The 18,817-nt window shown below is 36.1% G+C and overlaps 1 long non-coding RNA gene across 2 annotated transcripts in view; it reads left to right on the top strand.

Moving 5' to 3' along the window:
* LOC133098417 (uncharacterized) overlaps nucleotides 1–18,817 on the top strand; it is a 374,765-nt gene that overhangs the window by 71,845 nt on the left and 284,103 nt on the right. Inside the window, exon 2 of one of the 2 annotated variants that reach the window (XR_009702138.1) lies at nucleotides 2,969–3,057. The exons of the other annotated variant lie outside the window; for it this stretch is intronic. This is a non-coding gene — a long non-coding RNA (uncharacterized LOC133098417). The remainder of the gene's footprint in view (nucleotides 1–2,968; nucleotides 3,058–18,817) is intronic. 2 annotated transcript variants of the gene reach the window in all.

Here is an 18,817-nt window from a genome sequence, read left to right on the forward strand (position 1 = left end):
TTATGATGAAACTCTGACCCTCGTCCTAAGCTTTCTCTGCCCTTCCATTTCAGGAAATGAGTTGCCTTTCTGTGCCATCTCTCATTTTCATAATTGGCTTTCAGTTACCTGTTAATTGCTCTCAGACTTTTATTATCTTTTTCTAGAATGTCATTCAAGTATAGCATTAACCATTAGAATCTATAGTACTTAGTTTCTTTCCTCCCATATTTTTCAGAAGCCTGATATAGAGTACCAGTTGATGCACTCCTTTCCTGTATACCTGTATACCATATCAGCTCACCTTCAGGTGTCCATTTAACAATTGGACAGTCACCTTGTGCCAAAGACTCAGTACTTTACTAACAGTAATTGGGTCTTCACTGACAGCCTGGAGTTGAGGGTGTGATCCATCTCCAAAACCTCATCTTGCCATCTTCTTTCTCCAGCCAGTCCTGGAACCGATGGACCCATGCTGCATTCTCCAGGAAGCATCTCTGAGTCAAAGTTTAATGTACAAAGTATTTATTAGGGGTGTCCTCAGACTCATATCCCTGGAAGAGAAGGGAAGAGAATATAATTAGGTAGAAAGACAAGTTGTGATGTCACCAAAGCTGTAAGACACTCTGGAGCTAAAAAGACTTATTAGAGCTAAGTCGAGTTTGACTGAAAGACTGGCCTCTTACAACCACATCAATCAGTTATTGGATGTGGGTTGCTGCCCTAGCAAGGGACAGGATTTGGGGTGAGGAAGCCTTGCAGCCGAAGCAGTCTCTGAAGGGGCTGATGGCTGGAGGCTTTCTGCTGATACCAGTCTCCACAGCTAGGGCAACAAATTTTTTAGTGAAGGGAGAGGGGTCCGGGGAGCACACCCCAGCATTCACCACAGAAAATATTATTACCCCTACTTCTCCCACATCTCTCGTCTCACTTCCCAGGCTTATTGCTAACTTATTCTCTCTTGCCACATTGAGGCTTTGCCATCTTGGTTTCTCATATATTAAATGGGAGTGACATTCCCTCCCTTACCTACTTCCCATGATTGTTAAAGGGGTCAAAAGGGATAATGGATAAAGGATAAGGCTTTGTGAACTCTAAACCGCTTTACAAATACTAGGAAGTATTATCATTTCTAACTTGCAAGGTTATTTAACATCAAGAAATATTTGGTGAAAACAAATTTCTCCTGATAATCTTCTGTTACAAAGCTGCCTAGTTTCTTAGGTTGACCCGTGGGGTATTCTGCTCTTCATAATCACGCTAATCAAAGATACCAGATCTTTTTAAAGCTATCTTGAAGATCAGAAAACTCTCTCTAGATTTCACTATTATTACCAAACTTTCAGTAACAAAAATCTGACATTTGGTGAGGAAGATGAGGGACCAAATATGGAGAGAAGGAAAGGATTATTATTTACTGAGTTATTTCTATTTGCTGAATACTAGGTATGGTGATTTACATGTTGCTTTTATACATCAGCCACATGAAATTTGAAAGTGAGGTCTTCTAAGCTCCAGGTCAAACAGCAGGCTCTTTATTTCCATTTCACGAATCTCTGCTGCCTCCTTTAAGAGACAAGAAGACCCACAAATACTGTCACACCATTCCTAAGGTACAGAACCTGAAGTCAGTTCTCGCTTCCTTTCTTGGAAAAATGTAGTTATGTCTGCAGAGCATAAATCTGTAAAAACACAAAATTAATACATCATATCCATCTTCAAAGTATCCACATTTGGGAATTGGGAAACTACAGCAAGTATTTTTCCTGCAACAAATCAGAGGCTAAGCCAGACTCCAAAGCCCCAGAATGCACCTGTGTTTGGCAGTTCTATCTGGGGAGTAACCCGGCATGATCTACTGCGCTGGCTCTTTCAAAGAGAAGCCTCAGAAGGGAGGAGAAGAATGTCTGAGGGTTTGTCTGGGGAAAAATAAAAGAAATAATTGTTCTAAAAAAAAGAGAAATTGGAATTTCACTGGCAGCCCAAGATGCACAGAAGCACTTTAAATTTCTGTGGCTGGTATCCTTCATCTGAAAATCACCAACTTGTTTAAAAATCCCTCATCTGGGGATTTGGCTGCTGCAAGCACACAGCCTGAAACTGAGGGTGTCTAGATACTCATATGTCCTCAGCGGGGACCCTGGGGTACTCTGGTGTGCTGTGGCCTCAATTCCTCTTGCCAGTATTCGTATGGGAAACAGCAGAACAAGAAACTCAATTTCAACACAAGTTATCAGCTATCAATAAGGAGCCACGTGGAAGTGAGGTTTTGCTATCATGATTTCAATTAGACCCAGATGCACGGAAAAGGGAGGATTTTTGCCCCAGCCAAGGCCCTCTACTACACTGTACACTGTTCCCAGTTCTGGCTCTCTTAACATAGAGACAAATTAATCCTGCCTGGAAACAATGCAAGTAGTGTGGTACACAGAGCTGTGGGGTATGTGTGTGTCTGTGGGTAATGAGTCTAAAGTAGCCCTTCCAAACTGAGTTTGGTTTCATGTTTTTCTGTCTGTATCTACAATATTTAATTTTTCTCCTCTCTTATTTAACTGTGAAATTGTACTGTTTTCTGGTAAAGCATTTTGGCTTGGTACAGGGATGAATGGCACTGTGGAAGGTAAAGCTAAGTTATACTGTAGTAACATAGTAAAACAGATCAGACAGAGGCTTAGCAGCACCTGGCATGTTGGGTGGCCGTGGGCTGGAGGTCAGGTCCTAAGGGTTCCTCCTCATTCAACCACCACACCAATGTGTGATGTTAGCCGAGCCATTGTCCCCCTTGGTTCCCTGTTTCTTCATTGGCAAGATGAACAGACTGCAAGATCTTTAAGAGACAAGAAGGTCTGCAAGATCGCTTTCCACCATAGCAGATTCTGATCGGCATCATTTTGTAGATATCGTTTATTCAACTGCAAACTTTTGTCTCAATAATGATGACTGCTGATTTCTAGCCTGGTGACCAGGTGAACAGTATAAGTATTTCCAGTTGCAGGTGATGGAAACCAAACTAACAGTGATGTCAGCCGTGATGAAATTGAAGCTGTGATAAAACATGACGTGAGGTGGTTTTGGAAGGTAAGGTTTGTTTTTTGAATCAACTTTATCATCATGATTCAAAGCATTATCTTCATATGTGAAGCTATGTTTTGGGTGGTATCTACCTGGTGGATTGATCCCTGTATTATTATGAAATTCCCCTCTTGTTTTTGCCTTATATGTGTATCTAGTTCTATATCTATCCTTGCCTTAGAGAATAATTGCTCTGATATTAGTAGTTATGGTGGCTTTTTTTTTCTTTTGCTAGAGTTTGTATGGTATATCTTTTTATTCTAAATCTTTTTGGGTATTTATATTTAAGGCATATATGACTGGGTTTTGCAGTACATAACTGGGCTTTGGTATTATATCTGGCTGGCATGTTAATCTTTTACATAGAGTATTTAGTTAATTTAAATGCAATATAATTACTGATATGTTTAAAATTTGTCTTCCATCTTACTATTATTTTTTCCTTTTGATCCATCTGTTTTATGTTTCTGTTCCTCTCTTTCCTTGGTTCTTTTACAATAATCAAATATTTTAATATTCAAATTGGTTGGTTATATATTCTTTTATAGTTCTTTTAGTAGTGACACTAGAGATTGCAATATTTATCATTGACTAATCATAATCAAAAACATTACCTCTTCTGCCTTTTGGTATTTAACATTTAGGACTTGCCCCTTCTGCCTTTTGTGTTATTATTGTCATATATTTTAATTCTACATATATTTTAAACCCTCTGAGATATTACTCTCATTGTTTTATACAGTCAGTATTTATTTATATTTACCACATTGTATCTTTTCTGTTGTTCTTCATTCCTTCCTACAATTCCCATTTCCTTCTGGGATCGTTTTCCTTCTCCCTACAAAACTCATTTTACTATTTTTTTTTTTTTTCCATTTTACTGTTTCTTTGTAGAGGAGATTTGCTGGTGGTGAATTATCTTAGTTTATGTTTGTCTTAAACTGTCTGTATTTCACTTTCAGTTTTGAAGGATAGAATTCTAGATTGTCAATATTTTCTTTCAGCATTTTAGAGATGTCTTTGCCTTGTTTCCTGGCTTTCACTGTTTCGGTTGAGACGTAATCTTTAAGTTTTATCGTTGCTTTTTTGAAGGTAGTGTGTCTTGTTTCCTGAATGCTTCTATGATATTTCTCTTTATTTTATTTCTTTCTATGATGTAGGTGTGGTTTAGGTTTATACTTTTGTTGACCTGTCTTTCAGGTCACTAATCCTGTCTCCTCTTAGGCTTTGCTATGTCTCATCTAACCCATGTAATGGATTCTTAATTTCAGACTCTGTATATTTAGTTCTGAAATTTCCATTTGTTTCTTTTTTATAGACTGTTCTCTGGTGAAATTGCCAGCCTTTTATGTATCTTCTGCATCTTTTCATGTTGTATATTTAATATATTAACCACAATTATGTTAAGGTTCTTTTCCGCTAACTATAATGTTTAAATTATCTGTGGTTTTATTTTTAGTGTGTGTGCATGCATGCGCGTGTGGGAGTTTTGCTCCTGATATTCAATCATGTGGTTCTGTCTTTTGTCAGGCCAGGTGATCTTAGGTTGAATGCCAAGCATTGTGTATTATAATATATATAAGTTCCAAATCGTTTTATCCTCCTCTAGAAGGGATTTACTCTTCCCATTGCCAGGCAGAAAGGGCGGTAACTGATCACTTACCTCAGTCTATTCAGGGACAGGACTGAATCAAGGTTAGCATCCCTAGTAAGTCCCAGTCTATCTCTAGCTCACCCTGGTTCCCCAAGATTTTCCACTAAGAGCCCAGTGTGTTCTTCAAGACCCCTCCTTTCTGTGGGCACTGAATTCCAGTATTTGTCTCATGAAACTCTTGAATGCTCTGCTCTGCTTCCCAGAAATGTTCTGCTTAGGTTTCCAGCCTTCCTTCCCACTCAGCCCTAGAGTTCAGCAAATGTCCTTAAAGGAAAACTAGCTACATGCTAATCCTCTCCCAGTCTCAGCCAAAAACTCTGCCAGTTTCTCTATTCCTTAGCAGCAGTTGGAACAAATTCCAGAATCTAAACCTCTTGCACAAGCCCACTATCACTAAATGCTCCCAGAGTAAAAATGGCTGTAGAACTCCTCTCACCTCCCCGAGGAATTCGCCTCCCCAGAGTTTTAGCCCATACAGTTCTCATAGCCTCAACAGCTTTCCAGTGCTTTTAGCCAGATGATTGCTGTATTTTCTCTGCCATTTTTAGCTTCATCAGTAGGAACATTGGTCTGACACGAGTGATTCCAACCATTCAGAAGTGGAAGTTCTTCCAGGCCCTTTACATACTTCTCTGCCAGTCTCAGGATGAGGACTCTTTACCTTTGTGCTTTTTGTCTCCTGGTTGCAACCTGAGACACTACTTATACCAGTATCCTAGCACTCAAAGATGAGATGGATAGAAAAGACTCCTCCTTCTACTTTAAGAAAAATCATACTCAGAAACCTCCAAGCATGCTTTTTTGTATACATCAGATACAACAACTAGGTCACATGTTCACTTCTGGTTATGAGGGAGTCTAGAAAAGTATCTTGCAAAAGGAAGTGAAATTTCCATTATTGGTTTATAGTCATTATGGTTTATTTTCTGGGACTGGGCAGTTTGCCACCCCATTCCAAATCAGTGTTCTATTATCAAGGTGTGGAATGGCCTTTAGATGGAAACTCACATCCTATTTCACTATGGTTCAAAGAGATGGGAATACAGGAAAAGGAATATAGTAGGTAGTCAATGCCCTGCTCCTTGAATGAATAAGTAATGAATTAATGACAAGATAGTCATTTTGCACTGGTTGGGTGGAGAGCAAAAGGTAAGTTTATGAAATTGGTCTTTCCATTTCCCTTCCTGAGTAACATGTCTACCTGTGTGTGCTACAAGCTTCAATAGGGTAGAGATTGTGTCCTATCCTCATTGTAGTTAATGTGTTGTCATACAGAAGGCATTCAGCTGCCATTTGTTGATTTGAAGAGAACTTTAAAGATTGAAGAGGATTTGGATAGTTCTTGAGAAGTGTATAACTGTTAATTAATATCATGATGGTGTGTGTGTGTGTGTGTGTGTGTGTGCATGCTAGGAGTGAACGATTGCGAGTGTAGGGTGTGTGAGGGCTGGACAGTAGGCAACAACCTCGCTCTGATGGCAAGTCCATGTTAATAACAAATGAGGAACTACCTGCCAGGGCTGAGCATTTAAGAGTTTTTATACGAATAAGGTATGGAATGAAAAGCATTTCACTTGGCAGAAAAGAAAACAAAAGAAATAAGAAAGGAACCAGCCCAAGGTCACAGGTTCTAAGATAGAATCTATTAAATAGTCTAGACAGCAACCCCAACTCTCTAACCCTCCATTAAAATGAAATCCTTACAATGAATTTTAGGGAGTTTTGAAAGACATTCTTTGACCTAGACACCAGACAAGTTATACACAGCTGAGCTCCACCTAATTGCATAATGAATGAATCAACTACTTTAAATCACTTTACAAAACCCCATACACTATCACATCTCCTTCCTTGTTACCAATACCTGTTAAATACAATCCTCATAGAGAAATAATTCACTTCATTGTGTTAAAAATGCCCAACTGGAGTCCTTTAAGTGTTGCAGTTCTCAATTATCTCACCCCAAATCCACTGTGAAGTGATAATTAGGGGCTAAAAGCTAAACCGATTACTGCAGAATTCTCTCCTGACAGCCATTTAATAGCTAATCATGAGTTAAATCCCCAAATTATGCATTTCTCAGCAGCACACAGATCACAATAAATTTTAAAAGTTTTAAGTTATCAACTTGTCCCACAACTTTGCCCCAGCGCACCAAAAGTAAAGGAATTAACAGTTTAGAGGATTAGAATTCCTTGACAATTTATTCCATTTCTCTATGTAGAATGTTTGTTTTGGTTAATGATGACTCAAATCCAAATTCTGACCACAGCACCATATCATAAGACCTGCCTTTGCCCAGTGAAAGATACCATATCTTATCAGTATAAACATATTTGTGTTGCCTGATTTGTATATACAGGAAACCTGCAACCAGATGGGTGGAGGTCAAGAAGCCAGTATATGAACTAATGACATATAGGAGCAACATATATGGCTTTACTAACTTTGAACCCCTTGAGCTTTCACAGGTATATGACACATGCTCTTGCTACAGAGGTACAAGCTGTCCTACTGTTATCCTAATAACTACAAGGTAAAGTCTGTGGTTAGAGACACTGGACTTCACTCTGACAAGACCACTTATACTACATCCAGTCCACAGTGACCACCTAGGCAGCAGAGAGGGACAATACATATTTACATGGTGATTAATGGACCATCACAGACACCCTCCTAGCTGCTAAGGTACTGTTGCCTTCTACCCCTACCTCAATAAAATGGAGGGGAGGTGAGTTAATAAGAAGGTTTTAAACAAAAATTTAGATAGATCAGATAGTTTATATGCAAGAGAATTTTTCATTGTGTTGAACAATTTTAAAATAAATATAAGTAATCTACAAATTACTATGATACCTATAATAGGTACCCTGATAGATAATATATTAATAGGTATTATGATATGCTGTGAGTATTTTCCACATTATTACATTAAAGCCAGTGGAGTGAGTGTAACACATGTATTTCACTCTAGGTCTATGGCTTTCAACCAAGGGAGATTTTGCTACCCAGAGGACATTTGGCAACATTTTGGTTGTCACAATCAAAGGACGACCTTTGAAGGAAGGATGCATCTGGTGTCTAGTGAGTAGAGGCCAAGGATTCTTGGCCTCTACTCACTAAACATCCAAAATGCACAGGACAGCTTCCCACCAACAAAGAAATATTTGGCCAGTAACACCAATAGTACCAAAGTTGCAAAACACTATTCTGTGTCCTAGACCCCTGTAGCGTTGACACTCTGTGTACTTGAGGTGTATTCTCCGAGGCTGTGGGGACAGGTATGGGGATGATGGAGCACAGAAACAGTGTGCTGTAGATCTTCTGAGTCTCCATCCTATTGCCCATCTTTTACAAATATATGTAATTCTATCTAGCTCCATCATCTTGTTCTCCCACTTTTTCTGGACTTTATTTGTTGTCTTCATTACTTACCAAAATGCCCCCTCATTGCCTAGGAGCATTGTCAGTTTAATTACATATTTACACATTCATTTAACATATACTTTTCAAGTGCCTATTGTATGCTATGTATGGTCCCTTACTTCATGGATCTTAATGGGATATTAGTGGTCAATATCAAGAAAGATGTGATAAAGATAAAAGTTAAGAAAACAGATATATATACCGGGTCACATGTATTTGAGGTCTTATTAGAAATCATTTTATTTGGACTGAGATTTTCTTGGGGGAATAAACAGGGAGGGTTACATTAAAGAATAAAATTGGACAGTGACCTATTTAAAAGGAATGGTTTTAGAACTGGGACTGTTCAACCTATAGAAGGCAAAGCCAAAGTATAGTGTCATAAAGTTATAAAAGCCCCAATAATTTTCTTCTTTTTAAAAATTTATCTTCTAATCATAACAGTACATGTGCTCAGTTTTGACATGAAATATTAATTATCAATAAATAGCAATTCCCTGCCCACTGTGCTTTGTGTCTTGACATCTGATCTCCAAAGCATTGACTTTTGCTTATTTTACCTGTTTCTTTTGATATTTAGTGTGATATTTCTAAATAACACTCTTATGTGATTCCTTGTTTTTTCCTTTAAACCCTAGCAGGAGGAGCCTTATACTATAGAGTGCCCCACATGTCACAGAGACACAAAAATAATCTATTATAAAACACTCAGACACCTCTATTACTCAGGACCTGTTGCTCAGGACCCACACAGCACAAACTACTGTCCTAAACGTTGGCACTTGTGACCCAAACTACTCAGGCCCTAGGGAAGCACTTTTCTCCATTTCTTTCCCTGTGTCCTAAAATCAAAAAACCTGACATTTGGTGGTTGTGATGCTGTGGATACACAGAAATTATTTCATAGCGTGGCAATGATTTGAGTGGCAAAAGCTTTTAGGAGAGAAAGAGAACAAATTAATTAACTTGTCAAATCCTTCCTCTCAGGAAGGATTTGAATGAATCTTCTTTGAATAAAGATTCATCTCCCAGGAATTTCTAATGTCCATTTTCTAGTTTCTAATTCATACACCATAAGTAATCACAAATTTGCACAATATTCACAACAATTGCACTTGGCAACTGAGGAACATTTTACATCATTAAATAATTTATGTTCCTCTTTATCAAATTTAGGAAGCTTTTTAAATTAGTAGATTTTACTTTTTAGAGCAGTTTTAGATTTACAGAAAAATTGAGCAGATCGTATAGAGAATTCCATATAAGCCTCTCTCCCTTACACAATTTCTCATATTATTAATATCTTATCTTAGTGTGGTTTATTTGTTATAATTAATGAACCAATATTGATCTATTATTAACTAAAGTCCATAATTTACATTGTTTCAGTTTTTGTGTTGTACAGTTCTATGAGTTTAAAAAGTGCATAATGTCATATATTCATCATTACAGTATCAAACAAAATAGTTTCACTGCCCTAAAAATCTCCTGTGCTTCACCTATTTATCCCTCGACCTACCCTCAAATCCCTGGCAACCAGTGATCTTTTTATTGTCTCTAGAGTTTTACCTTTTCCACAATGTCTGATAGTTGGAACCATACAATATGTAGCCTTTCCACACTGCCTTCTTTAACTTAGCAATGTGCATTTAACCCTCCTCCATATCTTTTTGTGGATTGATAGCTCATTTTTAAAGTTGCTGAATAATATTCTACTGTACAGATGTCCTAGGGTTTGTTTATCCATTTGCCTACTGAGGTTATCTTGGTTGCTTCCAGTTTTGGGTATTTATGAATAAAACTGCTATAAACATTTATGTGTAGGTTTTATATTTTCAGACATTATTTTTTTAAATATTTCTCTGCCTTATATTCCATTCCTCTCCATTTAGAATTCTAATTACATGCATGCTGGACAGCTTTTTACTTCCCCACGGTTCTCTAATGCCTTGTTCATTTTTCTTCAATTTTTTTTATCTTCTCTGTTCTTCAGATTGAATAATTTTATTGATGTATCTTCAAGTTCATTGATACTTTTTAAAATCACAGATCTGCTGTTGACAACATTTCACTCACCATAGTGAATTTTTAATTTCAGTTGTATATTTTGGCTCTAGAATTTCTACTTGGTTCTTTCTTATATTTTCCATTTCTCTCTTGATATTTCCTATCTTTGCACTCATTAATGCTATATTTTCTTTTAATCCTTTGAGCATATTTTCTTTTCATCTTTTGACATATTTATACTACTTATACATTTATAATCTTTAATGACTTTTCAGCTAAATACAATGCCTAGGTACACTTGATGTATGTTTCTTTTGATTACTTTTTTTCATTGAGTGTATCACTCTTTCCTGTTTCTTTGCATTTCTAGGAATTTTTGGTTGAAAACTGGATATTATGCTATAGTGACTCTGGATTCTGAATGGTTCTTCTGAAATTTATTGGTTTTGTTTGTTTGTTTGTTTTTGCTCTAACATACAGTTATCTTGTCTGAACTGAAACCACAAAATCTGACTTCTCAGGTGGTTCAACACCTTACTTTGTTCAGCTTCCAGCTGCTGCTTTTTAAATATGGACCTCCGTGTATCTCCCTTGTGCCTGCATAACTGAGTAGTCAGTCGAGAATTTGAGCAAATTTATACTAAGATTACAGGGTCCATTCTCTCCATGGTCCCTTTGCTCTGTGGTTCCAAATAAATTTCTGGTTACTTCTTCAGCTCCAAGTTCTTGCTCTGACATCTTAAGTCAGTAAGTCTTCCACTTTTTGCCACTTAAACTATATGTGGTAGGTAGTACACTCAGCCAAAGGTGTATAAAATTCACAAATCTCATTAAGAGCCGTAGAGTTTTTCAAGTGTAGACTATCCTCTAGTTTCTGCCTGCCTTTTTGATGAGCCCCCTGGGTCTCTTGTGTGCATGTGTAGTTTAGCAGTCAGCCAGGGATTTGGGTAGAGTTTATACTCAGATTTTAGATATCAGCCTTTCTGATCCTCTCTCTCTTCCAAAAATTGTCCCCTTAAATTTCCAACTGCTCTGATAATCTGAACTCTGTTGTTTGCCACCTTGAGCTGACAAGGCTGCAATTTTCTTTCAGGGGTGGGAGTTTGGGGTATAATTAGGTTAAAAAGCCGCATAATCACAATTCTCACCCAAAGCAACATCACTCTATCAAGAATATACTCCCCTCCAGTCTCTGCCTGCCACTGGTCATTTCCCAGTGATTTCAGGTGATAACTTTATTTATAATTTTATCCAGTTTCAAAAATTGTTTGCTGGAGGTCAACTTCTTCATGCCAACATCACTGTATATCCTGCATGTGTTACATTAAGTTTTAATCTTTTATAGAATTCAAAAAACAAAAGCATTAAAAATGATATATCTCTGTTAACAGGCACATACTACATATAGAGAGATGTAATTTGTGACATCAGTAACATAAATGGGGAGGGAGTGGAGAAGTAAAAGGGTAGAGGTTTTTTGTGTGTGATTGAAATGAAGTTGTTAGCTTAAAATAGATTGTTATAACTTTAAGATGTTGTGTGTAATTCCCATGGTAACCACAAAGAAAACATCTACAGAATATACACAAAAAGAAATGAAAAAATAATCAAAGCATGTCACTATAAAACTCAACTAGATGCAAAAAAGGTAGTAAGGGAGGAAATGAGAGACAAAAATCTATAAGACATCCAAAAAACAATGAAAAAATGGTAATATTAAGTCCTTCCCTATCAGTGATTACTTTAAATGTAAATGGATTTAACTCCCTAATTCAAAAGATACAGGTGGGCTGAATGGATAAAAACTAAAAAACAAAACAAAACAGGATCCAACAACTTGCTCACTTTAGAGCTAAGGACACACATGTGTTAAAAGGTCAAAACAGATATTCTGTGCAAACAGTAACCAAAAGAAAGAAGGGGTGGTTATACTGGTATCAGACAAAATAGACTTTAAGTTAAAACTGCTACAAGAAGTAAAAAAAGGACATTATAGAATGACACAAGGGTAAACTTAGAAAGAAGATTTTACAATAATTAATATACATATGCACCAAGCTTCAGAGCTTCTAAATATATAAAGCAAACATTGACAAAACTGAAGGGGGAACTAGACAGTTATACAATAATAGTAAGAGACTTCAGTACTCAATTTCCATAAAGAATACAACATCCAGAGAGAAGATCAATAAGAATATAGAGGACATCAACAACACTGTAGACCATTTGGTTCCTAATAGACATATACAGAATACTCTAGCCCCCAAAAATAAAAATAAACATTTTTCCCACGTACACATGGAACATTCTCTAGCATAGACCATATGTAAGGTAGAAAACAAGTCTTAATGAAATTTAAAAGATTGCAGTCATACAAAGTATCTTTTCTGATCACAACGGAATGAAACTAGTAATTAAAGCAGAAGCAAACTAGAAAATCTGTAGATATGTGGAAATTAAGCAGTGTACACTTAAACAACCAATGGATCAAAGAAGTCACAATGGAAATTATAAATTTTCTTGAGACAAATGAAAATGAAAACACAACATACCAAAACTTGTGGGATGAAGAGAATACAGTGTTAAAAGGGAAATTTACAGCTATAAATGTTTACATTATAAACGAAGAAAGATCTTGAATCAGCAGCCTAACTTTATTCCTTAAGGAACTAGAAAAAAAGAACAAACTAAATCCAAATGAACAATCCTAAAAGGGAATTAAACACAATTCCTCTTATGATAGCATTAAAAAATAATTATGAATAAACTTATCCATGTGGTGCAAGACTTGTACACTGAAAACTATAAAACATTGCTGAGGAAAATTAAAGAAGACACAAATGACTGGAAAGAGATCTCATATTCATGAGTCGGAATCCTTAATATTGTTAAGATGTCAGTACTACCAAAGTGATCTACAGATTTCATGCAATCACTTTCAAAATCCTAAGAGCAATTTTTTGCAAAACTAGAAAAATCTATCTTAAAATTCATGTGGAATTTCAAGGGGCCTCTGAATAGCCAAAGAATCTTAAAAAAAAAGGAACAAAGTTGGAAGTCTCACATTGACAGATCTTAAAACTTTTTACAAAGCTACAGTAATTAAAACAGTGTTGTACTGCATAAAAACAGACATATAGAGCAATGGAATAGCATTGGAAGCCCGGAACAAAAACCAAATTTGCATTTGCAGGCAAGTGATTTTGACAAGGGTGCCAAGGCCATTCAATGAAAAAGAACATTCTTTCAACAAATGGTATGGGAGAAACTGAAATCCACATGCAAAAGAATGAAGTTTGTCCCTTTCCTTACACCATATGCAAAAGTTACCTCAAAATGGATCAAAAACCTAAACATAAGAGCAAAAACTATAAAACTCTTAGAAGAAAACATAGGGTAAAATCTTCATGACATTAGATTTTTCAATGATTGATTGGATATGATACCAAAAACAGGTAACAAAAGACAAAATAGATAAATTGGACTCTATCAAAGTTGAAAACTTCTGTGCATCAAAGCACTCAATCAGCAGAGTGAAAAAGCAATCCATGGAATAGAAGAAAATATTTGCAAATCATATTTCTGATTAATATCCAGAATATATAAAGAACTTTTACAACTTAACAACTTCTACAACAACACCCCCCCAAAAAAAACCTAATTAAAAATGGGCAAATGACTTGAATAGACATTTTTTCTAAAGAAGATATACAATTGGCCAACAAGCATAGAGAAAGATAATCAACATCACTAATCATTAGGGTAATGCAAATCAAAACCACAAGATATCACCTCACACTCATTGGAGTGACTATCATAAAAACAGAAAGTAAGTTTTGGTGAGGATGTGGAGAAATTGGAATCTGTGCACTGTTAGTGGGAATGTAAAAAGTGCAGCCATATTAGAAAACTGTATGGTGGTTCCTCAAAATATTAAAATGGAATTGCCATATGATCCATCAATGGTACTTCTGAATTTATATCAAAGAATTGAAAGCAGAGTCTCAGACAGGTATTTGTACACCATGTTCGTAGCAGCATTACTCGAAATAGCAAAAGGTGAAAGCAACAAAATATCCGTCAACTAACGAATAGGTAAACAGAATGTGGTATATACAAGGAAGGGAATATTAGCCTTAGAAAGGAAGAAAATTTTGACACATGCCACAGTTTTGAAGACACTTTGCTAAGTGAAATAAGCCAGTCACAAAAAGGCAAATACGGTATTGTTCCTTTTATATCAAGTGTCTAGAGTAGTCAAATTCATAGAAACAGAAAGTAGAATGGTAGTTGCCAGAGGCTGGTGGAGAGGGGCAAATGGGAAATTATTGCTTAATGGGTTTAGCGTTTCAGTTTTACAAGATAAAAATGTTCTGGAGATTGGTTGAACAATAATGTGAGTATATACTACTGCACTGTACATTTAAAAATAGTTGTGATGGTAAATTTTATGTTGTGTGTATTTACCACAATTTAAAAACAAGATAAATTTTCTCTTAAACGTGACTCTTGTTTGTTTTTGAGATATTCCTTTTACATCCATAGACTAGTCTCTCTTTAGCCTTGTTCTATAGCTCTTGTCAACTCTCCTTTACCATTATTCTTAGGATTTAACTTTGGTCTTTTGTTAAATCCTCTGGTTTCTGGATCCTGTGGCTTTCCATCTTTTAGTTCACTGCACTCTTTGGTCCAACACCTTCTCCAGTAGCTCCTGAGAAGGCGTGCATGAGATGTAATATTTCTGAGACTTAGCATATCTGAAAATCTTTTTTCAGTCCTCATACTTAATCAATCATTTGTCTGATTATGGAAATCTTTGTTGGAAGCTGGAATTTAGGAAATGTTACTTTTTTCTTTTCTTCAGTGCAGTGGTTGAAAAGTCCACTGCCATTCTAATTGCTTATTTCTCCAGTGAGATTTAAAGAAATTTTCCCTTGTTCTCAGTATGCTGGCCCCATTATTGAAATTTCAATCTTCTACCTTGGTAAGTGTCCATTGTGATGTGATGTTCATTCAGTGTGCCCTTTGATTCTGGGATCTCATATTCTTCAATTCTAGAAAAAATTCCTTATTTGTTTCTGTAATCAATTTATTTTCTTCATTTCCTATATTTTCACTTTCTGGGAATTTTATGATTCACACATTACACTAATCCTCTTGTTTTCTTATACTTTCTCTTCTCTTCACTATCTCTTTGACTTTTCCCCTCTGATTTCTGAGAGATTCCCTCAAGTTTATATTCTAAACATTTATTGGATTTTTTTCCCTTCTGCTACATATTTTATGATAAAATTCTAAAATTTATTTTTAAAATTTTTGTTGATTTCTCCTTTTGTGCCTTCCTTGTTCCGTCTTCTTTTAACAATCAAAAGTAGTAATTACATTTTTTTGTACTTTTATTTTTCTCATATTGTCTGTTTCCTTCAAGTTTTTTCTGTTATGTTTACCTATTTTGTTTTCTCTCTTTTATGTCAGATGCTTTCCTCAGATGACTAGTGATCTTTGACTGGCCATTCATATTCAAGAGTAAGGCACTAAATACCTGACTGGAAGCTCTGTCTTCATATATGGACATATGGATTAATGAGCTTAACTTTAGAGTTATCAGGCAGGAACCTTGCTGTTTTGTTGGGTGACCACTGAAAGTTATAATCTCTTACTCCAGTCCATTTCTCTAGAAAAGTATACTGTATTTTCCTGCTCGGCTGCCAGTGCAGTGGGCAGTAAAGAAGGGAAGAGGGCTAGTGGTATCAAGTTTTGTTTAATACTCCTTTTTTAACTTCTTGCCTTACTCCTACATTTTGCTATGCCAGTCATTTACAAATCAAGAATCCCCTGGGTTCCAACCCATTCAAAGCCTTAATCTGGAGTCTTCTTCAGGGGTTGCGAGGGGCAGTTCCCTAGCTTTGTGGGTTGGAGAGAAGAACTTGGGGGCAGAATTGATTCTTATGTAGACTTTAAATTAATCTTTCTATTTTCAAGCCCATTCACATTTCCACACCAGGGAAACACTTCATAGTTCCCTGGTGTTTCCACTTCCTGGGTCTTTCCAGATTCTTCAGTGCAGTTGCTGGCTTCTGGGTCTCCATCACTACAGGTGTAGTTTTCAGCTCTCTTCGATTTCTAATTCAGCTATTCAGAGTTCATTAGAGTATACTTTATACTTAAATAGAGTATACTTTAAGTGAGAAACTCGTTCAAAGAAAATGACAAGCTTTTTAAAATTTTCTACTATGGATAAAACAAGGGTCAAATAATTAAATAGTACCTATATCAATGCTGGGCACATAGTAGGTCCTTAAGAATTCTGAGTGAATGAATGAATATAAAAATTTCTTAGAAATTTGCAATTACTGGAATGCTTTGTTACTGCAAAATTAAAGGATCCCATTCATTGGCCTAAATCACTAACATTTATCAAGTTTTTAAATTTTTTTAGTTCAATGTCATCTTAAATTAAAAAGATTTGGTTTTTTTGTTTGTTTGTTTTTTTCTTGTCTGAAAAGAGAATTAACCTGATGATCTCTGAGTGGCCCTGCCAACTATAACATTTGATTATTTCTGTGGTTTTAGAACACTACTAGTTGTTTGGTTTTATATTTTATAACCAGTCCCTAAGCACATAGCAAGTCAGCAAAGTAATTTAGATCTTCACAACCTTCACCTAGATCAATGCCTTGAGTTTCTGCAGATTGGGATTTTGTTGACCTTCCATGTTTAGAGTCATATAAAACAAAACAAAATCATTCTTGATCAAGTGATGTGTGTTTTTTAAAGGGCTGGCTGTGTTTTCAGGTATTAGAATATATAGCCATTCTCTAAGAGTTATACCCATCAGCTGTCACCAAGTTCTCTAGTGCAGATGCCTCACCCACCCTAAAAATGGCAAAAAAATATGTTGTTGGGTGAAGTGGTATGAAATCAAGAAAGTTTTCACCGTTAGTAAAATCTATAAAGTTTTGGTCTTAAAGAATATTTTTTAAACAGACCTCTGATGGATTCAGTTGTTTTGTTATTATTGTTGTAAAATTTACTTGCTTTTCTGGTAGAACCAGTCAATATTAGCTAGTTCATAATACTTCCAAAGTATTTACACAATGCAGTGATTTATTATTGAGTTAGGTAGCTTACTTTTCTCCACAAGGAAAAGATGGAAGAAACAAGATTGACCAAGTAAATGTTAATATTCAGAATATGATTTAGAGTGCAGGGCTCAGATTGGTTTTCCCATTACACTGAAGGATTACAGAGATGTACAGAAATACTGTTGGTTCATCATTACTAATACGCACATGCCAGGACATATGGGCATGTAGAAAGATTGAAAAGCAACTGCCTTAGCTATAGATTCCAGGGAGTTTAGAGGCTTAAATCACAGAGACTTGACATCAGGCAAATGGAGGTTCTGAGGCCAAACAGTTATTTGGAACCCAAGGTATTTCAGAATGCTAGTTACTAAGAAAAATTCTTTTCTTAAGATTGCCATGGAAAAGCAACTTCTAGAAATGTAGTTATCCCAGTGCTAGCTTTCCATATTTTGAGCTCTGTGCCTTTTTTATTTGAAATAGGCATTTTGACCAACATGGGTTTACATTTCACCCAGCCCTGTGACAGGATGGGGAAAATTTGTGATGGAGATTCTTGGAGAAAATAATATTTCAAATCTGTTATAAGACAGGCTGGATTCAGCTTTGAACAGGATCATATCACATTTATTCAAGGATTGGGGCCACTTGTACTTATCTTCTTAGTGGGAAAAGGCAACTTGACCCTATCTCAAGTTTCTTTACTCTTAAGTGAGGAAAGAAGAGATTTTGATTGATCATGTAATAAGCATTGAAATTTGAGGATGCAGTCAATGAAAAGAAGGCTTCTTCCATATGCATAAACACAGAGACACAATGCTTAGATTTTGTTGGTCAAGTATAAGATTGTAAGACTGGAGAAGGCAGCAGCTACATGATTTATTTGGTGCTTCTAGTACTACTGTTTAGTGTTTTCATGTCCTATCACTGCAAGTAGATTGCAAGCCCCTTAAAATCAGGGACCAGGTATTTGCTTCTTTGTTTCCCCCAATGAAAGTAGCATAGTATCTTACATTCTAATAGGAAATATCCTGACATAGGGAAGAAAATCTTTGGCTTAAAGGAAAGGGGATCTGAGGCAAGCTACTTCAACTTTTGTAAAATCAGAGGATTAGACTACAGAAAGAAGTACAGATGAGAGAAATAAGCATGTGATAGGGCAAAAAATCCATAGGTTCCTATTGTATCATATTCAAGTTTGAATTAAAAATTGTTTTGGCTGTCTATTTTTTATTTACAAAACTTGTTTTGTCAGCAAGATTGCAAGCTCTCCTACCTAGTTCCATCAATCTTTTTCCTTACCTTTTTTTCTGGGTTTCATTCATTCTCTTCAGTATTCAAAATACCTCTTCATTGCCTAGGTACTTTGTTAGTGTGAGTACATATTTACATATCTTTAACAAATAATGTTCAAGTGCCTACTCTGTATTATGTATAGCCCCTGACTTTATGCATCTAAATTAGACATTAGTGGTAAATACCGAGAAAGATGTGATAAAGATAAAAATTAAAACGTACATATAATATATATTTGAGGGTCCTGGTGGGAAATATTTTAGATTGAGATTTTCTTAGGGAATGTACAAGGAAGTAT

This window comes from Eubalaena glacialis, chromosome 9 (genome assembly GCF_028564815.1).
Source record: "Eubalaena glacialis isolate mEubGla1 chromosome 9, mEubGla1.1.hap2.+ XY, whole genome shotgun sequence".
Lineage (NCBI taxonomy): Eukaryota > Metazoa > Chordata > Mammalia > Artiodactyla > Balaenidae > Eubalaena > Eubalaena glacialis.